General features: G+C 44.7%; 1 protein-coding gene across 2 annotated transcripts in view; it reads left to right on the top strand.

Annotated features, from left to right (window-relative positions):
- The first annotated feature begins 214 nt into the window (after positions 1 to 214).
- Positions 215 to 24,462, top strand: part of LOC124948173 (ankyrin repeat domain-containing protein 50-like) — a 45,657-nt gene continuing 21,409 nt past the window's right edge. For both annotated transcript variants that reach the window (XM_047491449.1, XM_047491447.1), the window contains exon 1: positions 215 to 505. The gene's annotated coding sequence lies outside the window, so the exon portion shown is untranslated. The remainder of the gene's footprint in view (positions 506 to 24,462) is intronic.

The following is a 24,462-nucleotide window of genomic DNA, read 5'->3' as shown; positions in this document are numbered from 1 at the left end:
GGCAGGAGCGGTCCGAATGAAATGGGGTGGGGAGCGACACGGCGGCGGCGGCGGCGGCGGCGGCGGCGGCGGCGGCGGCGGTGGCAGCGGCGGCGGCTCGAAAAGGAGGAGGGATGGAGATAGGCACGATCGAAGGGGCAACGAGGAGGGGACTCGGCGCGCGCGCCTCTGGTGCGGGTAGAGGGGGCAAGCGGTGTCGCGGAGAGGGGAGTAAACACGCCGGCGCCTCAGTCGAGCGACGTCCGTGGACTGCGTCGTATTTCCTTTTGAGTCTTTCGTATCCTCGAGCGTTCTACCATCACGTCGACGGGCTTCGTCGTCATTGTCGCCGTCGTGCTTACGTTTCCCCAAAGAGGAGTGTCCATTCTCTTTGTTTACGGCGCCATTACGCGTACCTTATCATAAAGTCTGTGCGAATCGATCGGACCATTGGAGGATGGACCATTGCTCTTCCGACAAGGACCAGTTATAAATCGAGCGACGATTTTTATCTCCTTCTTCCTTGGTAAGGTAAATGAATCCGGACAAAAATATACGCTTTGCCACCGACGCCAGAGAAACGTCTATATACGTATATATACACACACGCACGTAGAGAGAGAGAGAGAGAGAGAGCGCGTCACAGAACGCGCGCGCGTCTTGTGTTCCGTTCGTTCCCTTTTTTCCTTTTTCTCGCTTTTGTGCCCGACCTTCCTTCCCTCGTTTCGCGGAATACGTGGCGGTTCTGCTCTCTGCCCAAAGAAAAGAAAGATTGCTTTACTCACAAATGTCTTTTTTTATCTTTCTTTTTCTAAACGTTGACTCGAATTTCCGTTAGTACTCTTTCTCTCTCTCTCTCTCTCTCTCTCTCTCTCTCTCTCTACATACACGTCATTTTATCTCTTCTCTCTAGTAGCCCAGCGCGACGGAACAAAGGGACAGTGCGTGGTTAGGGAACGAAGAAGAGACGGAAAAAAGAACAGTGGTTAGAAGGGAATAAGAGGGGGAAAGAGAGAGAGAGAGAGAGAGAGAGAGAGATACGAGTCGTATCGATCGAGAGCACAGCCTGTTTAGCGTAAGTCGATGAAATCCTTCTATCGTATTATTGCTGGTAATGATCGAAGCGTTTGTTCGTAACGATGGCAGATACATCGAAGCGTATTTCCGTAAGCAAGAAACGGAAAACTGGTTCTCTTTACCGGTTCTTTCTTTCTCACATACGAGAGCGCGCGCGCACGCACGCATATGCTCATCTCTTTTTCTCGCTTAAACGTACTTCTCGAGCTTCGATTATCGAAATAACTCTGATGAGAGAGAACGGGCAAGTTCGCTTTCCTTTCTCTCTTTCCTGTCAATCAGTCAATCAGTCGATCCAAGTGCTATCCATCGAGTCGAGCTCGTTCGATCGAATTTCATATTCGCCTTTATCCTCGTCCTTCGACAAATAATTTTTCGGACAAATAATAATGCTACGCGATCAAAATTTCTTTCTTTCTTTCTTCTTTTTAGGTTAGGAACGAAAGCCACACGACGTCCTGTGCATAATGCATCTCGAGTACAAAGAATAAGCACTAGAGCGAACAAATTCGACAATATTATAGGTTATGAATGCGCTTGGAAGAAGAACGTTTGTCGTTAACGATCGCGAGTGCGTTTGAACGATACGCTTCCTGCCGTCTGCGTATCGTCGAATATAACTCGCGAATAGTTCTCCATCCCCCAAGTAATCATCGTTATTAGAGGTCTCCGAGCAACTTGAAATTATACAGTACATCGAAAATTACGAATAGTATAAGTACGTTACGATTATATTTTCCGTTGTTACGTGTGCTCCTTCTTACGACTAACGCGTTCCCGTTCATTTTCGAAAGTGAACAGCGATCGATTCAATTACGTATTCGTTGATGTAAACGTTTTCATCGAGATATTTCGTCGTTGATCGTTGACTTTTAAATATGGCGGAAAGTTTGCACGTTTGAAGAATTTTTATGGCGTACGTGCGTAATGAAACATTCCCGGAAATAACAGCGTCTTTCATTTTTCGATATCGTTTTCGAAACGTTTGACATATTCGTTTCGTTCCTATGAATCGGCTAATAAACGGATCGAATTAAATGTTCGTTTTTCTTCAGAATCGACGATTTTGATGTCATCATAATTTTGAAAGGAAAAATGAGTTTTGTAATCGGTCGAAATTTCTTTATAATATATTCGCGAAGACGTAGGTGCAGGCGTGCAGTCGTCGACGTTACTCGTTCGATTTCGATCCGTCTTATCATCGCGGTAATTAATCTCGCGTGTGACGTAAAGTCGCCGAGCATAACGAGAATTTATCGTCGGCTAATTAGCTGTTTCTTCCTTCTCCTCCTCCACTTCTACCATCCGCTAGGATCGACGTTGGCGAATGCTTTTGTTTCGCTATACTCGATCCTTTAGCATCGTATGTACTCGCAAGTATATACTCGTATTAGCGAAAACGGATCACGTAATTCGAGGGCAAGAAGAAGCTTGTCGTCTCTCGATCGCGCACACCGACCGACGACGTTCCTTTTTTTCGCGCGAATGTGCGTGCGCGCCGATCTTGACGAAGAGAAAAAGGAAAGAAGAGAGAGAGAGAGAGAGAGAGAGAGAGAGAGAGAGAGAGAGAGAGAGAGAGAGAGAGAGAGAGAGAGAGAGAGAGAGAGAGAGTATCGATCGCGTATTCCGTAGAACTTACGGACGAGAAGGAGTACTTCGATAAGCTCGTGGAATCTTGGAGCTCGCGCGACCGAGATATCGGACCGTCGGTGTTTTGTTACGAAACAGGTTCGTGAGAATGCACCGCGTGCACCAACGATCCATAAACTTCGAATAGACGGAGATGCAGGTACAGAGTCGAGTGGCGAAGTAGGAGGTTGTACGTGTGTGCGAGAGAGAAAGAGAAGGAAGCCCGCTCGGCAAAGCTGACCCATACCCCACGGCTGAGGCCGAGCTGAGCCGAGCCGAGCTGAGCCGAGCTGCAAGACAGGTAGTGACGTCACTGACCCAGCTGCCGCTCTTTCGCATTCGTCTTTCCATCGGCGGGAAAAGCGAGTTTCTGCTAGGAAGGGATACGTGTCTATATGTATATATGTATATGCTACTTGTCGCTGTCGCTCGATTTAAAGTGAGTACTCGCGATAGGACGTATCGTCGATATAATAGGAGCAGCGTTGGGCGAACTCGGAAATTAGTTTGCGCGAACTCTCGTCGATAACGATTTAATATTTCACCTACGTTCGATACTATCTACGTTCGATGTACACGTTCCCTCGAGGGTCGCTAATTCACGAAAAAAGTTTCATTCTCGAACGGGATCCTACTTTAAAAGCGGCTATTCCCCGTAGACGCACGACCCTGAAACGCTTAGGGAAGCGTTTCGTTTTCGTGGCTAGACCAGCGAAGAGGGAGGAGAGACGCGCGGAGGCTGGGATTCGGTCGAATTTAATATTGGCACGCGCGGTGAGAGTGCGTAAGCGCTCTCTTTCTCTCTCTGCCTCCTCAATCTCTCATCTTGTCGTAGGAACAGCTCGAGAGCGCAGTCTCGAGCGCGTTGCAGCTGCAATTGCGAGCACAGACTGCGGACAAAAGAGTAGCGCGCGTTCACACCGTCCTCCGTGGTGCCATTCAGCCGAGTAAATATACGCGACGACGACGGCTTCCGTAACGAGGACGTCCCTCCTCCCCCACTCGATATATAGTTTTACCTATGTTATTTAGCGCGTGACCCTCGATTATGCCGCCTCCATTCCAATTATCGATCGAATCGTAATTATCTCGACTTTGTTATGAAAGGAATAAAGTAAGCTACGCCAAGTAATTTTATTTGGAGGCACTCCAATAGTTTGAATTTTTCGACACCTTGGATCACCGATATATTTCTGAACGCGAGAGCAGATAGTATTTTCGGTCGGAAGATTTTTCAACCGAAAGAGTTTACAACGTCGGTGGTCACCGTCGCGGATACGTCCGAGTTTACGTTTCGAGTTTTCAAAATATGGATTTACGATCCGTATAAACGGCATTGCTCGCTCCTCGACTAGTCTCAATTTCCCGAGTAAGATCTTTCTCTCTTAGCTCGTCCCTTTCGCGCTCATTGTTCTCCGCGCGAATCGAGAAAGACAAAGAAAGAAGATATAGAGGCTCGCGTCGTTTATCACGTGGAAACATTTTCTCCCGATATATTCTCGCTCGGAGTTTCTGGCGAGCGCACTGTCGAGTAGTACAGATAATCATTCGATTTCGCGGAATCGGCGCAGCGCGTTTACGTTCGCGATTGCTGCGAAATTAAATCCCCGCTCTATCCTCCCTTCTCTCTGTCTCTCGTTCGTACGAGAGGAGTCATCGAACGCTGACCGTTGAGTTTATTCCACGACGTTCACTTGATTCCAGAATACACGAATAGGACGACGAAACTCGGAGCAACAGATTTTGCGAGGGTTTGCCCTCTCGCCGTAGATATATCGATATCATCTACGGCATCGATCGGGAATAGAATCGTACGCGCGAAACTATATTTATAGGATAGAAACTGGATGATGATGTAATCGACGATAGTACGAGATAATCCTATCTTACGTTCGTTCTCTCTCTCCATCTTTACGATCGTATTTATCGATGGAATCGATGGAATATATAAAAGCGAGAAAAGAAATCGCGATATCTCGTTTTTACAAGCTCAATGTGAAAACAAGTGGGAGGTTTACTTTCGCTATCCGTTATCAAGTAGCAGTCCGTTACTATCGGGGGGGGGGGGTGGGAGGGGAGGGGAGGGGAGGGGGAGCGCGTCGATCCGAAGACGTTTCGCAGCTTTGTTATTGCAGCTCGTCGTCGGAAGATAAAACGATTACGCGAACGTGCAACTACCGAACGTGTCTCGGGACACAAGATAAGCTTAAGCTCGCCGTCGTCGAACGACTTTTTCCTCGCAAAAAGTCTAAGCGAATTTGGTTTCCGCGCGAGGGAGACCGTAGACATAGTAGGACTCTAAGGTGACAGACCGAGTAGTCGCGTCGTGCTTTCCTAGGACGCGAGAGAAAGGAGAACTTGCGAGTCGATAACGAGAGGGAACCCTCTCGAGTACGCGCACACCAGACGCAGGGAGAGCGAGCGAGCGAGCGAGCGAGCGAGCGAGAGAGAGAGAGAGAGAGAGAGAGAGAGAGAGAGAGAGAGAGAGAGAGAGAGAGAGAGAAGTAAGCACGCTCTCGCTTTGCTCGTTCAAAGCTTTGGTGGACGCTTTGGCTCTGCCTTCTCCTCGGGCTGCATTACGTGTTTCCAAGGCGAAACGACGGACACCCACCACACCCTTCTACGCCCTTCTTCCTCTTCTCTCCTTCGGTTCGAGCCTCCATACTCCATATTTAACGAGGCGCGCCCGACACAATGGGCTTTATGCTAGCAATCAGTATTCTACTTCCGTGAGCAGACATTGAGACGCTGAGTATCGATCCGCTTCCTTCAATGTCAATAACCTGGGCTCCTCCGCTAACTCTATCGTTCGCGAATCGACTAGAACTTGTCTCCTCGCTTATAGTTTCTAATATATACGCTAGCACGGACCGATCCGAACGCTCTTGGGTTTCCTCTTAGTTTTTCTTTCTTTTTTCTTTTCCTCTTTTATCTTTTTAATCTCCACCGACGTTATTTCATTTATGCTTCCTGCATTGGCACGTACCACTGCGTTGTATAGCCTTCGCCAAAGTATTTGGGTTAATAGAGTAACGTTGCATCGATAAACGCTAACTAAGCAGTAACTCCCGAGAACGTTGGGGAAATATCGGAAAAGCAATGGAGAAAAAGAGCGCCTGGTATTATATATCCGAGCGGCATCATAAATCGTCGGACGAGCTAGTAATTTCGACTACAACAACCATCCTTGATCGTACTTCGTGTCCGTCGAAGACGATCCTTTCGAAATCTTATCGTGACAAACGATATCCTGCTATTCGTTCGATCACGTACCCATTTTTGCCAAAGAAAATGAATGAAACGAAATAAAAGGGGAAAAGCGATGGACGAAAAAAAATTGTATCGAAAATCCTCGATCGGGGAGGAATAAATCGCGCGCAGTAAGAGCGCCATAAAATTATCCTTCGTTTATGATTTTTTTTACTCACACATACGCACGTAGCTTTCTAGCGCGAAATTCAATAAAGCGCGCTTTGTCGAGCACGCCCGTCATACGCCGAGAGTACGGCGAGTCGTGCTGAAAATTTTAACGCGCTTCGTTATACCTAGAATCAGCGAAAATCGTCCGACAAAACGCACCGACTCGGATATGGGCGAGGGTAAAAATGCATTTGGGATGCATCGAGAGAAAGTGAGTCGCCTGCTCTATATTTGCTTTACGAAAAATACGAAAGCACTGGAGCAAATAATCTCTCGCGCAAATACCTTTCCAACTTTCCAAGCTCGTTCGCGAGATGGATGGACCTATTGTTTTCCTTTCTTTCTCTCCTTTTTCATTTAGTTCTTTCGCGTGACATTATATCAAGTGCACGTTCGTTCTGGACGTTATTGATGTATTTTTATGTTCTGTTATAACAAAAAAAATGCTTTATTCTCTTTTATCTCCGTGGACGAGCCAGTCGCGATCTATCGAATGATCGGACGCATCGCAAATAAAATCATGAAATTTCTTTCGCATTTAGCTTTAAAAAACATTCGCAAACGTATCGCGCGCGTGCGTATATATATATATATATATATATACACACGTATATGTATATATATATAGTGGATTAAATAAATAGCGGCTCGAGTGCGACTGACGCGCGGATAGAAAAATTCCATTTGCGCGAATAGACCATCTTTTTGCGACAATTTGGCTACGCGATTGGGAACAAATTTGCGAAACTTTAGCACGCAAATATGCTCGAATAAAAAGTTCCATCAAGGGGAAATATTCTCTGTGCACGGTCGAAAAGTAACGCGGAAAGGTTTGTCTCGTTATAGACATAGCGTGGAAAATCGCGTAGAAAAAGTAGAACCGGCAAAATGTCCGTAATAACGAAGGACCTTGAAGTAGCTAGGGGTCCGTCTACTTGGCTGCCTAAATGCCTTATATTCGACTCTCTCTCTCTCTCTCTCTCTCTCTCTCTCTCTCTATTTAGCCTTTGACAAGGCGAAGAAGGAGGAAGAAAGTATTGGTTCCTCTCGCCTGAGAAAATTCTATCCCTTTTAGGAAGGAAATTCAATGTGCCAAAGTAGTCCAGTCACGAAACTCGCCTTTCCATGGATAGTTGACTCCCAACGTGTTCCTTTTCTTCCTTCGCGTCTGCGTTGGGTCATCTCGTTGCGTCGCTGGAAATTTGATTTTTTAATCAAGCGCCGCACCCGAATTCCTCCGAATCGATTCTCTCTTTTACGGCCAAGAATTCGCCCAACCGAGTAGAGTTTTTTTCTATTCGTGGCGGTCCAAGTTGGAATCGGTTATTCCTGGCGTTAATTTTACGCTCCCGCGTCGTGACTCGGAGGGGAGCCGTCGTAACACGTGATGCGTGATGCGCGATGCGTGATGCTTGGTGCTTATGTCATCGAGGCCAAAGGCACGCTCACGCGTCTACGCTTTTATGCCCTTTCGCGCGGGACTCGTTAGAACGAGCTACTACGAGTAAGAAATTGCTCAAGAGCGAAACGAACCGATTCGTTTTCCGTCGTTCGAATCTATTACCGGGATAGGTATTTTCGATCTATCGGCTTTTACACGGGTCATCATCCTTTCTAACTTTATTATCAAAGTTGTTCCTTTGAAATCGTCCCATCCTTCGAGGCCCGATGTTGTTTCTCGCGACGGCCTCTTTTTCATTTTATTCCGTTTGATTAAAATCTAATCAAGATAATTAAAACTTTAACCAGAGCCATACCTTCTCCTTGTTATTTTCGGATCGTTTGGATGAAAACGAGATTGAATCGTCGAGTGAAAAGCAATCGCGAATTGGAATCGAAAAATTGTTCCTTTAAACCTCCGTTCCTTCGTTCCTTCGTTATTTTCATCGATTACGTTCGACCACTCCTCGATGATCACTCTCGTCGATGTAACTTTTTTTATTTTCTATTCGATGCGAACAACGTCGTCCGTTCGATCAAAAATAATTCACGGTTCGTTTAAGATTTACTACGGTAGAAATGTTCTCGGTTAGAAACCGGCGAAGATCGCGAGAAAGATCGCAGGAGCGTAATGGACCGAACAACGCGATCTTGGAAGAAAATCGTAGATCGCGGTTGAGTCTTCAGAGAAGGAGATACGCGCTCTTGATACGAGTTGTGAATAATTTTCACGCAGAGTGAAAACAGCTGTGATGAGCAGCGTTCCGCCGTCGTCTTTTTTTCCACGATATTTATTAGAATCTGCGATGCGTACGCTCCTAGATCGTTCAATGATGATGATAATAATAATAATAATAGTAATAATAATAATTGTTAAAACGTACAAGAGGGATCGAGATCGAGAGGAGTCAACTGGCGTTGGGATAGCGTCTAGAGAAGATTTCTATTTAACAGCGAACGCGAAAACGAAATAGTTGTGTGCCGTTGCTGTTTCCATGCACGCAAAATGAACGAGTGGAAAAAAAAAAAAGAAAAATAAAACGAAAAGGAAGAGAAGAGAATATCGTCTGCAGATAGAATGCGAAAGATGCGTGCTTCTTTGGACAAATCGAAGATTATATTTTTACGCGAAATTGTTCGGACAGCCGGCGATAAAAGCGGAAACTTTCATTCAAGGGTGATAAAATTCTAACAGAGGGGGAAGTAACTCATAAATTATCGACGCAGATGCTCGTGACGGGTGGAATAAAGCGTATGTGTGTGTGAGAGAGAGAGAGAGAGAGAGAGACGTATATGAATGCTTCTCGTTATATCGAACGAACGTTATCGGTTAATTCGGAGTCTTCGACCAAGTCACGAAGAACGTCGTGTTCTCGAGAAAATAATAAGTCGTTATCTCTCAGCTTACATCTTCTTGACGAAATTTCGTTTACCATTTCCCTTTCCTTGCCGTCATGTTGTCATCGCTGGAAGTGGTGCGATTTTGCGAAATAATCTCGAAAATGACGACGATTTCGTGCGATCGCAAAAAAAAAAAAAAAAAAAAAAAAAAAAAAAAAAAGATAAAAATAGGAAGAAACTAAAGGTAGGATTCTTTCGAAAGGAAAGTTTCGAGCTATCTATCGCGTTTACCTACTTTACCGAAAACTTCGAAATGATACGTGGGAACTCGCGAAAAAGGATTTTCACCGAATCGGGTCGTATATTATCGAGCGACGTATTACGAGAAGGAGAACAACGACGAGAAAAAAGTGCGGAGATGGAGGTGGAAAAGAAGAGCTGCTCGACGTTGAAACGTAAAGTGCACTAAATAGGAAAGGAGAGTGAGAGACAGTGAGAGGGAGGAGAGAGAGGGAGGGGGCGAGAGTAGTATCGATTTGCAGCATCTGCGACATCGTCGTTCGGAGGGCTCGAGAATTATTCAGTTCACGAGTGTGCACGTCGTTACAGGGTGGCGCTTTATTTCAAGCCTCATTCTGAAACCCAAACTACTCTACCCTTTTGTGTAAGAAAGCGAGAACTGGAACTTAGCCACGCGAAAATTGACGATATTTGTACGTTACGTAATAACGAGAGGACGCGTATGCGAGCGGAGATTTTCCCGTCTCCGCTCACGTCCCTTTAAATCTCTCAGTATCGCGGGATTTTTTTTTCGAGTATTACGGTGCAGTCGACTTGAAATTTAATAGCCGACCGATCCTTCCGATCCTTTTCCCTTCTTTTTTTCTTTCTCCATTCGTTAAATGGAAAATTCATACTCGACGATACTCGACGATACTCGACGTCGTCGAACGAAGGATTCTTTATGCGCGTAACCATAGACGACGGATGTGTGTTTACGCGCGACGAGAGGTCTATCAAGAAATTGGGGTCGATCGTCCGGTTGGAAGTAGAACGCGCGTTGGTCAGCCGTATAGAATAATCGAGAGGGTTATTGTGTTCCTCGAAGATCGGTATCGAAGAGGTCGAGGTAATTGTCCTACGCTCGCGAATCGAGACTCTTCTCTAATAATTGAATAGAACGATAGAAATATATTAGTCATGCCGAAGCAGGCAATCTTCTCTCGCTTTGCTTCGCGAAAGAATTATATTACGAGCCATAATCGCACGCGTCCGAATCACTGTTCCGTAAATCTATTTCTCTTTTTCGACTTCGATTCGAACGAAAGGATCGATCGATGTTCGACGGCATGTAAACGCTTGCTTCGATCGCATGCCAATTGCGGAATGCGAATGCTCGACGAGTGTTTCCAACAATACTCATGGGAGTATCGGAAGGAGAAAGAGAGACAGACGGGGAGAAAGGTGGTCCAGCGAGTCTTGGTTGGAAAGGGCAAAGTTCGCAGGGTCCCTTTGCCAGGGACGAGCGCGTTCTCTGGCATCGAGAGGCGCTAACGATTTTTCGATTCAGACTCGAATGTGTTCCTACTGTGCGATCTGAAAATCGAAGGAAGCGAGCGAGAGCGAGAGAGAGAGCCTTCGGTAACTTGTTACGGCATTCTTCTCGGAAGTACCTTCCGTATGATAGGACGGATGAATGAGTAATGCGTCGTCATGAATTAAACATTGGGACGTACGTATGCGCGCGTGTGTCTACATCTTCTTCGCACGTACACAGAGAAATATATGTGCGCGCGTATAAAGTAGATACCTGTTATAAAGTTTACAATCGTGATAAGACGGCGATATTCGGAAATATTTGTTTCTTCTATCTAACGTTATAAACCGAATCGCAGAAAATGTTAGTCATCGATCAAAGAAACACAAAGGATATGCTAGAAAAAAAAAAAAAAAAAAAAAAGAAAAAAAAAAGAAAAAAAAAGCGTACCTTCGCGATGATACGTTCAAAAGAAACTTTCGTTCGCGTTAACAATGAGGAAGTCGATTGAGAACGAACGTAGGCGACGGAGGATGTGATATCATTTTTATTGGGCAAAAACTAAGTAGACGAAGATAATAGAAGACGCCTACCTCGAGGAAACGAGCGATAAACCAGCGTTAGAGTTATTTCGAAAAATATACTCGAAATGAATTTTTGTCGAACGAAATGAACGAAATTGGCGATTAAATCGTTTTCATTCCTTCTAGAGGTAGCGTATGCTCTCGAATTTGAAAGGTCGCTGTTGGTTATCGGAGAAACGACGAGCTGTCGACGACATGCTCGACAAGTTCGATATGGAGTTCATGTTTCGAAGAGAGCGTGACTCCGGGCTGGGAGGCTGTTATATTCCGTTGGCGGACACACATGTATATACATATATATGTGTGTATATATATATATATATATATATATATATATACACACACGCACAGGACAGGGACGAACCTCTCGCTTTCAAGTTTTATCGCTCTTGAGGGAGGCCAATGAAAAAGTACTCGGCGCCGCGTGTGAATTACAGAACGTCTTCTTCTCGTACGATCGTTACGCCGTTTCTATACTTTCTTTCTCGATGCGTACCTATAGCGCGCCAATTCTTCGTCCATATATAGATATTTACGTATATTTACGTACTATCAACAACTAGACACGTATAATAGATTAATTGTGTATCACGTATGTCATATACATACGCGAGCAAGTTTTTCAGATTTATCTACAGGGAAGAGCGTAGGTAAGAGATATCATCGCAATGTGTATTTCCTACGTGTAGCAACGAAAACAATTTATCCGTGTACTTATTAAAGCTTCGCGTCACGCACGCAACGGATCGCGCACGGAGGATATCCTGTTAAGCAATTTCATAGGGCCGCGTTTGCTCGTCGCAAGATTTGCCGTAGGTAGAAACACGGATATGCGATTATTAAAATCTTGCGTCAAAAATGGATGGATCATTTTTATATCGCACTTTGCCAAATAATACTGCCTACCTAAATGGCCGAGCAAAAATACAAAAGCGTTGTATCTCATAAGTAAGTAAAACGCGGGAAAAGGAAAAATACGAACCATAGATGAACGTCCGTCCGTCCGTTATCTTTCGACTATCGTTTGCAATCTTATTTTATTATTCATTTACATCTTTACGCATAGACGCCACGTCGACGTCGTATTTTAATCGTCGCACACGCGCACACATTTACACGAAAGCAAAGTTCTGCCCGTGAAGCTTCGTGTATACGCGCGACATCAGAAATGTCGTAAACTTCGAACACAATGGCTCGAACTAGAGGGCCATTATAATCCGGGGGTATCGTACCGGATGTCTCGAACTCTCTGCGCGCGCGCCCCCTCCTCCCCACCCCCATGTGTGCGCAATATGCGCTCGTCGCGTAGACCCGCACGAGGAGGAGAATTTTTTTTCTACTTACACATAGGAGCGCGCGCGCATATCCAGACGATTCGCATCGATTTATCAAAACTCGTCGTTGATAGGATGGGCCGCGACACAAAGTAAGATCGATTCTCTCTCTCTCTCTCTCTCTCTCTCTCTCTCTCTCTCTCTCTTTTATCGTCTCTTATTATCAACGAGTCTTTCTGGTATCTATGCCAGAATATAGGTATACGTAGGTAGGGGAGAATATGTATATAGAGGTAGGCGACTTTGAATGCAGATTTAATATGGCTCTCGCGCGCTGTTTTCCACGCGTAAAGTCGGCGCACAATGGAAAGTCTGTTTCCGATCGATCGGAGAATGGAAAGAAAACGTTCGGCGCGTATGTGGAGAATGCGTATATGCGCGCGCGTGTACGAGCACACTCATATCGATTATCGATAGGAAAGTTCAAGCTCTCTCTCTCTTCCTCTCTCGATTCTTTCGTCGCAAGCACAAACGTCGAAGGTCTTTTGACAATGAATAATTAAGCCGGCAATTAGAGGATCCAATTAAAATAATAAATCGGCTTAATTACCCAGCTACGAGCGATTTCTACTATTTACTTTACCGGCGAATCTAGACGTAGGTATTACGAGTCGTACAACCTCGTCGTCGACCGACAGTCGCCACTCTTTCATAGAGATCGTAACTTCGATTCGGGCAAGAAGAGTGAAATTAAAAGAAAAAGAACAAAAAAACTCGAGAGTTATTCCTTCTAATTGCCACTCGAACTTGGCGCCCTTCTATCTCGCCAGACTGCAATTATCGAACAAGTTCGTTCGCGAAGGGAACCGCTACTGTAGTTATTATTTTTCCGTCTCTAATAACAATTTACGGAGATTCAACGGGATTGATGTTCGAAAAGAGTCTCTTGGGAAAAAAAGGAAGAAAAAAAAAAAGAAAAAAGAAAAAAGAAATTAGAAAAACATTGTTTCCGAATGTTTCGTTGAATTTATTTTTGCGACGTTCGTCGTATTATTCGAAACGATTTCTCTCGTATCATTGATCGAGATACGCCACGAAACGCAGACGCTTTTTGTATTCTCGACTTCGTCGTCTAGACGTTTGATAATAGTGTTCCTATAGAAAAAAAATAGAAGAAGAGAGAGAGAGAGAGAGAGAGAGAGAGAGAGAGAAAGAAAAAGAGACAAAGAAAAAGCATGCCCCCTAAAGCTTACACATCCGAAATCCCTCGGGCGTTCTACGGCGCCGCTTTCAAAACGCGCGCGCGCACTATGCGATCTAAGAACGAATGTCTTGCGAGTTTAACGCCACCGACGTTTCTTTTTCTTTTTTCTTCCTTTCTCTTCTTTTCATCGGCACTCGCTACACTTTTAATGCTTCCTGTCATTTTATAATAATATTTCGCGTCATCTCGAGTGACCTCGTTTACGAGCGCAGCACGACGACCTTGTAAAGGAGCAACGGGAATATCGTTGCTTTCGCACGGATCGGTGATCTCGTTCGCCGTAGGAAAGAAAGAGAGAGAGAGAGAGAGAGAGACGCAGTACTCGAAAGTCACGAGACGACGAGGTTCGGTACGCGAAACATCGGATCCGTTGGTTCCCTCTTTCCCTCCTCAATCGTCGTTACCTCGTCGAAAAATGCACTAGGGAAGAGAGGTAGGACATAGATAGCGCACGGTATAAATCGTCGGTAATAATCCCGGCATGATTCATCCTCGTTGTACCATCTCTATTTCTTTCTCTATCTCTTGACAAGAACACGAACCTCGTCCACGGGGATAATCCTTACGCATACTTAGGCGGTATTACCAGCATTATTTCCAACGTGACTGGGCTCCTTCTTCCTTGGCAAGAGTCGTTCGCCAACGTATCACGTTCGCCAACCCCGAGTTGGCCGAGCCACGAGAGAAGCCACTTTGCCCTGGAAAAATGACACGCGGTGTGCTCTGCATTATGGAACCTTCCTCTCCCTCTTCTCTTTCGCTTCCCTATCTCACAAATGACGATTCCTAAAACAGACTCGAGTTACTTTTCATTTCCACAATCTTATTCACGCAAAATCATTTGTAGAAAATTGCGGTCAATTTCTAAGTCGTTTTGTTGGAAACAAGGTTTAGATACATATGTACATATTCAAATTGAAAGGATCGTCGCGAAGCAGCAATGAAATACAGATTGAATTATATCGGGTCGATCCAAGTTCAATGAGAATCAGAATTATATAAGCTCCAATTCATTCTCCAAAGATTCTTTTCTTTTCTTTCTTTTTTTTTTTCTTTTTTTCTTTTTTTTTTTTTTTTTACGATCTCCTTCGTCCGTCTCGTCGGGAGAAGAAGTCGAACGTGACGGAGCGCAAGAGCCAAAACGTCTTTTTCTTTTTTCCTTTCGAACATCGAAAGGATCTCGACAGTAAATTCACGTAGCACATTTAAGACGTACTCTCGACGGTATAAACGAATTCGCTCTCGCGACACGCTCGTCTTTAAGAGGAGAGCTCTTCTTCCTTTACTTCGTTTCTCTTGGAAATGTCGAAATTTCGATCTCGCAAGATCATAAAACAGCAGGGCCGATCTCGTCGCGAAAATTCATCTTCTTTTCGAGAGAAAAGAAATGAAAAGAAGGGATCGGGCGATCCACTTCCGAAATAACTCTTCGAAAGTCGCCACGTCTCGGGTCGTCTTTTTAACTCTCTAGTCCTCCTTTGCCTCGGAGATAACGTTCGACGCAATACCATAATATTCGATGAATATTCAACGGCAAAGTTGTATGCGTTGTCCTTCTATCTCAAAGTTTCTCGAATTTGATATCACTTATGCTACGGTTTCCTCTCTTATTTTTCTTACAATCGCAATACATTTCGCCCAATAATTTATTCGATATTAATTGTACCATCTGGAACGATTTTTAATTATTACGGATGAACGCGAATATATGTATTTTTCAATTTCCGAAGGATCTTTTTCTTTTTTCTTACCACGCTTCTCCCCGGCCCTTGTTCGGTTCGGTGATTGTCGTCGCGTCGTCGTTGTCGTCGTCGTCGTCGTCGTCGTCGTCGTCGTCCGCGTCGTCGTCGTCGAGAACAATCGGCGGAACTCATTAAAAGCCCTTGCGTCCGTTGGCGGTCGACGTGCACGTACGCTTATAACGTACGCCGTTCCGCATAATGACCGTGTTCGTTCGGCCCTTCCCGTCGCGCTCGTCTTGTAAACTCTTGAGAACTTTACAACGTCTTGCGGTTGTCTGGTCGTATTAACCCTTTCGATAGATGGACCACTGGCTATAGTGCGTCATTATTATCATTCATATGATGAGCGTACGTATATACGCATAGCATTGAAAATATGTACCGTGAACCGTTCGAACGTCACATCGAACAAGTAGTACTTGGTATTCACGTACGTCATTTTTCAATCGCTTTTAGAAATAAGTGATCTCTCTATGTCGGAAGTAACGAGGTGCCATTCAAAGAAGCTCCCGGATAAAACGTCACGTCGATCCGACATCTGTTTCCGGGATGTCATCGCATTGTACTCGCGTCTACGAGGATCAACAACGACGACGACGACGACGACGACGACGACGACGACGAGGAAAGGGTCGAGCGTTCGTGAACTCGAAGAAATTAAAAGGTTTGATTCGTCTTAAGGGGAAAAATAAAAAGAAACGCTGTTTCGGGCGTCTTTTTAACTTTACAACTCCATCCGTTTAAAGTCAATATCGTTGGTGGTTCGTAACGAATTCGTAAATTATGTCGTTCGATCGAGGAAAAATCGAGCCATATAAATATCATCAAAGGTGGCGAAATTTATTCGATTCGCGAGATTTATGTCACATCCTCCGTCCTTTTTGAGCGTGTCGCGTGCGACGTTCGAAACCCGAATGATTAATGTCTTTGCGAAATATGTTCGATCGTTGAAACGTTAACGCGGCAACGGCAAGAGAGAAACGTAATTATTCCGTCTATGGTTTGGCATTAACGGTGCTAAATCGATCGACGGATCCCCTCGTTGGAATATCGTAGAAAGGATCCGCATCGATGATTCGGACGATCGATTAAAATCATCGTTGTTTATAATCGATGAAAAACATGAGCGCTTCTTCGCCAGTAAATCCTTCATTAATTAGTGCTTCTTAGGAACGAAGCGGCGCTTGGTACGCGCGCGGCCCTCTATGTAATTGTGGATTCTCCGTTGGCAGATCCCGTCGGAAGGGCTTTGTTTCGCGAACGCAGAGGAAGCTTCGCGTAGGTTTGCATGCCCGCGGACAATGACGGTTGAGAGTACAATACAGGTCTTCTGTCCTTTGTCACGTTTGTATATTTCTACTGCGTGAACTCTACTTCGATACACCATGTGTATCTACTCTTTTCTTCTTTCTCTTCTTCTTTCTCTTCTTCTTTCTCTTCTTCTTTCGCTTCTTCTTTTCAGCTTCCATTTCTGCTCCACTTCCACTTGGACTCTTTCCTGCGTCTCTCTCTCTCTCTCTCTCTCTCTCTCTCTCTCTCCTTATTACTTGTTTTCCAATCGAGGCTACAATTTTCCTAAGTTATTCGCCGCCGCATTTCCGTTTAACCGCTTGGCAAAAATAACTTTATTTTCGCGAACGTTTCTCCGAATTTGAATCGTTTCGTAACGAACGTTCGTAATCCGAATCCAAGCGATTCTGCCGGCAAATCTCCCTCTTGATATTAAATCTCAGGTACGAATGTAACCGTGATAATCGTATTCCATGCGAACGCACCCTCGGAATCATCCTGGTCTTATCCCGCATCTACTAGGTAAGAGGACGCCCTTGCCCATTTTGCCTTATCTCGCGTTCCACGAGAAAGCCCACTTTAACTCGACGCTTCCCCCTTCGTTCCAGTCTCGAAACAATACCCTTTAAAAAGATATCAAAGATTTTAGTCGACAAAGAGAGCGGCTCGAATGGAGGAGAAGAAGACCACCGCGACTATTAGACGAAAAAGCAGAGGGCTAATTTTTATTTCGAAACACGGCGACACCATCTTTCCTTTTCAATTTCTAGTCTGCGAACGGTTCTGCTAATGTGCGTAAAAGCGCCGAGAAACTTTGAGACGTCTACTGAGAAGGAATTGCACGCGTAATCGCACGAGAGAGACGACTCACTGAAAGCCGAGTTTTTGAAAGCTGCACGCTTGATTAGGAAAGTTTTCGAATCAGCGAGAGCTCGCACCTCGTCGTTGCAGCTTCGATAGAATTAGTTTTTCGATCGCGGCGGCGAAACCTTCCGTTATCCATTTAATACGGTCGGCAGTTAATAACGTCGTCGTTTCGCGTCGATCGACCCGTCGCGTTGCTCTTGAAAAAAATATATCAAACTCGGCGACGATATGCCAAATTTTATCTCCGTCTCGATCGATCGAGCTACAAAGAAAAAGGGAAGGGTCTGTGTTCAACGCGACGACGTGAAATTCGATGATCGTGGCCTCGATCCTTTATTCGGGAAATACCGAATTACCGAAGATAAAAATTGTATCTACGTAAGATAGTACCTTACGGATATGTACGTATTATATATTTGCGAGCATTTTGTTTGCCGTTGAGAGAGCTCGAATTACACTCCTGCCGAGTCAGGATAACGTTTTTACGAGATTAACGTTTCGCGATAGCGGGAGTCTTACCCTTTAATCGAGATAATTAGGGTAAAACTTTTTTTCTCTCTCGCGCTCCGAGTTTAGGGTTACGACTAATTATCAAGGGGGTTGCCTCGTTCCTTATGTCCCGTATTAGGACTCTTTGAGACCGCAATTAGAGGTGAAGGTCGCAAACTATTTTCGGCCACGAAACTTCGTTTATAGATTTTCACATGAACGAGAAAGTTTTCAGGCAACTAGGCGAAAGAGAAAGACTGCCGTCAGGAGGAATATGGGCAATTAAACGCGAGAGTTAAATGGCCGTCTCTTTGGCCACAACTCGTGACCGTTGCCAGGATAAAGATCAAAGTCACGAGAAAAGGAGTGTTGTAGTCGCCGTGCATTCGATCGATATATATACATACATACATATATATATATATATCGGATTACAAATTGCACGCTCCGAAAAGTTGGCGAAATTTGGCGCGGCGGGCAATCCTTTCGGAGCTCTCCAATCCGCTTAACTTTGCAGATTTCTACGTCGGAACGTATTGGATCGAAAGCTTATATCTACGAAATCGCGTTATGCATCCGCACACCGAGCTATCGATAATCTCGCTCGAGGGGCTTAATAATGCGTAGGGTTGCTTTCGATCTTTCTTTTTTTCGCCGACTCGTTCATAAATATCGGGAAAGGATTTTTCAAAAATTACTCGCGAGGAAGGAAACTAATGTAAAGCGTTAGCGGGTCGAAGATTTGGGGAACGAACTCGCGAAGAGGATTAAATTACAAGCGTAAAATCGAATGAAAGTCGAAACGCATTAGCATAATTGCACGGAGAAGGAGGGTGGCGTGGGTAGTAGTTTTGGCGAGTCTTTCGCACTTTCCTAACGAAATCGGTAAAGGTAAGAGAGAGAGAGAGAGAGAGAGAGAGAGAGAGAGAGAGAGAGAGAGAGAGAAAGAAGGATACGCGTGCGTATCCGCGCCGAGAAACACCTGGGTATCGTTAAAAGGACCATTTGTGGCTTCGTCCCGTCGCTGCCCGACGATCCTCTCTGGAATTCTTATTTATGCTTTTAATGCGTTTAACGGCACACTCTCTCGCATCTCTGCTGCGTCCGCGAAGATAGCTCGGCATAAAGCTTTTTCGCCTTATCGTCCTCTTCTCGACTTTCTTCGTTCTCAGGCATTATTAAGGCCACGTCCTCGAAACGTCCGGTCCCGTGCGACGACGGCTCCACCCAGATTCCGCGGCTCATCGTTCAAATAATTGATTACCCTTTGGTTCTTCCTTAACGACGCTCGCTTCTAATTTTATACCTTTTCCAATCTCGCGCGGCATTTTTCCGGCATCAAAACTATGTCACGATTTCGCCAAGTAAATTGAGTTCTCTCGGAAAGATGGGCTACGCGCGTCGGTGCGAACGACAGCTCGTTCGCACGATATCGTCGAGCAGAAAGCCCCTATCCCTCTTCACCATCCCTCCGTGAGATCTCTTCTCTCTTCATCCGGTTCCGAACAACGGAACAAAAGAAAAAAGAAACTCGACTAACGAGGACGCACGTTATATTCGTTCGATTCGACGCTTACGTGAATCCGAATCTACGGAGGGATAAAGAAAAAAGAAAGAGAGAGAGAAATAAAAGAAAAAGGAGGGCCAACTCTTTGGGAAAGAGTCGAACGGAAGTCTTCTCCTCTTCGTAAAATTCTAAGAATTTCGCTTCGCTGTCGCTAATTTGCGATTCGTGAGGAGAATGGCCTCGAGATATTATGTTCGATCGTGTGGCCATTGCCTTTTGGTTCGACCATATTTTTCTATCCGTTGTGAAAAGATGGTATTGAGTCTCTTCGTCTTCGATAAATGGAACAATATTATCTTGTTTATCCGTACCAACTGGAGAAAAGAAAGCGAACATAAATAAATACATACATACACACATATATATACACGCGCGCGCGCGCGAGTTTCAAGGGCACTTTTTGCATCCTCATTGTACTCTCCGTCGGAGTCTTTATCTCTTCGATTCCATGTGCAAACGATATTGCGCACTTTGGAAATGAAAGGAAGAGAGAAGAAAACGTCTAGCCCGCGTCCAATATCTACCATCGGCAAGAATCTTTTGAGGGGATAAATTTTATTTGCTTTGTACTCGACGTAGGCACGCGATACGATGAGAGATATTGTGGATCGATCGAAAAAGCTCTTCGTGGCCGGCTAAAGGCATGGTATTCGAAATAATTCGAAACTCGATCGAATAACGAGGAGCTCCCTTCGTTACCTTTTCCTAAGCGCTGGTATAAGGAACGGTTATTCTTTGAACGGCGTGAGAAGAAAGAAGAGAAAAGGAAAAAGAAAAAGCTAGAGCGTGTCCAAACGCTCGCAAGAATTCTCGCCGGCTTTCAAGAGTGGGTAATTGCTTTTAAAATTTCAACCAAGTGGCTTCGTACCACGAAGAAAAATTCATTCCAGCGTTGGTAGCACTCTACGAGACGCTTTATAATGCTTCGCGCGCCTATTAGACGCTTTTAACACATCTCGCACCTGCTATAACTCGCGATTCTACCTCAAGAGCCGTCTTTTATCGACCCAATGAGCAAGAATAACGTTCGAATTTCGTTCGATTTCAATCACGCTCGACATTGGAACATTTATTAGATTACGTAAACGTATCGTTTTTGCGTCCAGAAGTAGTTGGAATTATTTCAACGATCCGTACGAGTTGGTATGCTAAACATCAATATATATTCAAATTTTCGCGAATAAAGGAGAGGGTAAAAGCTTCGAGGCTATATCGTAAAGATATATACCGCAGCTTTAATAAGATAGCCTCGACCTTTTCCAAAAGAAGGCTCTCTATCTCTGCTTTTCGCGTGCACGCACACACACATATATATATATATATATATATATATATATATATATATATAGCTTGGCTATATCCCCTTCTCCTCTTCGCGCGCGCGTTTGTGTGTGTGTGTGTGTGTGTGTGTGTGTGTGTGTGTGGAGAACGTCGTCGTCGTGCGAATTATCGCGCAAAATCGTTAACCGTACCGCGTGATACTCGACCAGCTCGTCACAAGCAAAAAGTCGACAAAGAAGGAAAAGCAAGCGAGGTGCGACAAAAAGAGAAACGAATGGTCCAGAGAGAGGGGTGGGGGGACGGACGGAGATCGCGATGCCATCGAAAAACGCTTAACGACCTGGTTTTCTTTTCTCTCTGTCTCTCTTTTTCATCTTGTTTTTTTTTCCGTCCCGTATAGTCCAAGATTCTCATCTAGAAGCTCGTTTTACGACCGTTACGTCTTCGACTTGACGCGTGCAGGAAATAGGAAGCGAGCCGTTTTTAGACCACGGATTCCGCGAAATGGTACAAGATTACATCGTTTTTCAACTAATTGTATTAAAGCAGACAATATCTTGTACGGTATCTCGTTAACTCGAGCTTGAGGTTATTTCTAGACACGCGTAAAAGACTCCGTCGTGCAAAGAAGATAGGTACGGGAATAGGGTGATTTCGAGACCTGCCACACGAGATCGAACGGATAAGAAAAACGGAAGGCGGAAATCCAGTTAGCAACAAAATTCATCGTCGCTCGGTTATTAACGGTCGGTTAGCAGCAAGCACAGCAGCAGAGTAGTGTGGCAGTGGAGGAGGAGGAGAAGGAGGAGGAGGAGGAGGAGGGAGTGGTAGGCAAGTACAGGGCCGAGAGAGAGAGACTCGGCGAACGAAGTCGCGCCTCGGCGGAGCCCCGGGCTCGCGAGCTTTTCAGAGTTTTCCGCTCCCGTACTCCTTTCCAGCAGGCAGCAGCCAGCCAGTTTTTAGTGCTCTTTTCTTCGTCGCGACAGTCATCGTGTGTGCCATTCGTTGCAGCCCGTCACAACCACTACCACCATCACCACCAGGATATCGCGTAGCGTACCAACACCGGCGCCTTTCACAAAATTACATTTTAATTCGAAACCGGACGACCTCGTAATCCAACCGGACGACTCTCTCAGAAAAGAAGCGTAAAACGCATCTCCCCCGCGAAAGCCAAATTCCATCATCCTCTTGTCTTTGTTCCTCGCCCTTCGAATTTTATTTTTTTTTTTTTTTTTTTTTTTTTTTCTTTACATCTGTTCGCTTTATACACCTATACGCATAATATACGTTGACTTCGCATTTTCATCATTCAGTCGTAACGAAGGAAGAATATAATTAATACCGGCGGATGGCCTCTTATCTGGTCCGTCCAGAGTCGGATGTAACTACTTATCGCGCTGTGGACGTCACATCGTAAATCACATGGAACGACGAGCGTACGTGCTAATGAACCGCTTTTGTTTCGAAAAGAACCATTTGCGATTCTTCTCTCTCTCTCTCTCTCTCTCTCTCTCTCTCTCTCTCTCTCTCTCTCTCTCTCTCTCTCTCTCTCTCTCTCTCTTCCCCTCCCTCCTACCGTCGTTTATTGCGTAAAGAGGAGAGGAGGAAGGAAATAAACGTCGAAAAGAAGAAAAATAATCCTTCGACGAGGAGATTTACGGTCGAAAGGCTGAAGCAGCGCGACAGTGGCAGGTACGCGAAAAGAGAGAAATCGCGTCTCCTCTCGAAACACTTGCGCTCGCTTCTATTCGCAAAGACATACGCCTATCTCTCGTTCATTAATATCCAGTAGCAGCTCGTTACGTTGCATCTAGGACGACGCACGTTTCGTTGAGGCTGGAGAAAAAAAAGGCCGATAAGAGGACCGTTAATTTGTCGTAAGAGTTATTGTTAGTCGCGCGATCTCTGACCATTTACGGTTACGCGAACGTGAACGTTTAAATGCCATTGGAAACCGGTTCGCGGGCATAGCGCTCGAAAGACGTACGGTATTGTAAAATATACGTACGTACGTGCATAGGTGCATGTGCTTATGTACTTACATGCAGTACCTTTCGAAGCAGTTAGAGAATTTAACTGGTGGAAGAGCGCCGATCTTACAAAAGGTGACACGTATTAATTGCATTAATCTCGTTGAGTCGATTAACGCGATAGACTCGAAGCAATTCCAAGCACGAAGTCCGATACTCCTCGATGGAAACGTGCTACCGTTGGGACAAGACATATTTGGCACGTCCTGTATTGTCGTCGGACAGTCTTTGATTAATCTTTGATTAGCTACTTCCCGTCCTGTCTAGCATCTTAATCGCCACTAGGCGACGTTGATTTTCAGTTGAGGTAATACGCGAATCTTTGATCTTCCAATTTATTCGCATTTATTTCGAATTATTATTATTATTCCGAGAGTTCTCTCATGCGTTGAAAACTCTAATCCTCGTATTAACTTTATTAAGTCTTTCGCGACTATAAAAGTTACAACTTTATATAGTCGGTAAGAGCTCATTAAGAGTCCTCCTATCTACCAAACTATCTAAGCCATCCTACGCGCTCTCGTTCGATTCCTCGTTGCTGGCTTGCGTATTACGCCGAGCAACTAATTCCGATCGAATTCCAAAATTCCATTTCTCCGTCTCTCTTCCGCAAGAGCAACCTGTGAATCGGCATTACGCGAATCTACCTTTGGATGTATATTTCTTGACTCGAAATGAAATAGAAAAGTGGAAAGCAAAGAGCTGGCAACGGTCTCGGGGATAGATACAAGGGCTGTGGGTGGAATCGAATTAAAATTGCGAAGAGTATGCTTTTAAAGTAACACGCAGAGAGAGAGAGAGAGAGAGAGAGAGGGAGGGACTCTGGGAATTTTCTTCTAGCCTTTTTCATGCCACGATTAAATATCCTCGGGTACTCTCGTGGAATTGAAACGAAATGTGCTTATAGATTCGTGTAGAAACATATGCGGATACGTTAGCGCATGAAACAGATTCCATAATAGCGATTCGTATATCACCGGTATACGTGGCCAAATATAAATCATGTCGCGTGTCGTTTGTCGCGGAATCACATACATAAATACGATTCATAGTACAGTAGTTATTTCCCAAGACTCTTACGTCGAAGTTTATGGAATCTCGTTATATCTATGGTTTTCTTCGCACGTTGCGAGCTAAAACCGTCGCGACGTACCATAAACGACTGCAGCACCTGTCGCCTACTCGGGACTTTCGCACGAACGAAAACCCATCGTCGCGTTGTTCTTCTTCTTGTTGTTGTTGTTGTTGTAAGGATTTTGCGCATCGTTTCGAAACTATAACTTGATTCGCTTTAAAGTCGAATTCAAATGGCTCTTCTCGACTTTGAATACTCTACCGTAGAATACGGTATCTAAGGTACTACATGATGTTTTCTCATGTAGAAAAGGAGTATACGAGAACTATGTTTATAAATACCCCCTGTTATATATGAGATAAATAAACGAGAAAAAAAATTTCGTTCGTCTTTTGTACGAATAGAAAAAAGAAAGTTGAACGTAAGGTTGCACCGAAATCAAGGTTCTTTTGAAAAATGACGTATTATAATAAGCGACCGGCTACTTTACGCTACGCGTTATGCCAGACGAGACGGGAGAAAGAAAAAGGGTGATAGTCAGACGAAGGGAAGGTCAGGACAGGGTTGCGTCTC

Source organism: Vespa velutina, chromosome 3, assembly GCF_912470025.1.
Source record: "Vespa velutina chromosome 3, iVesVel2.1, whole genome shotgun sequence".
Lineage (NCBI taxonomy): Eukaryota > Metazoa > Arthropoda > Insecta > Hymenoptera > Vespidae > Vespa > Vespa velutina.
The sequence above is the reverse complement of the archived record's forward strand: the minus strand, read 5'-3'. Positions and strand labels throughout refer to the sequence as shown.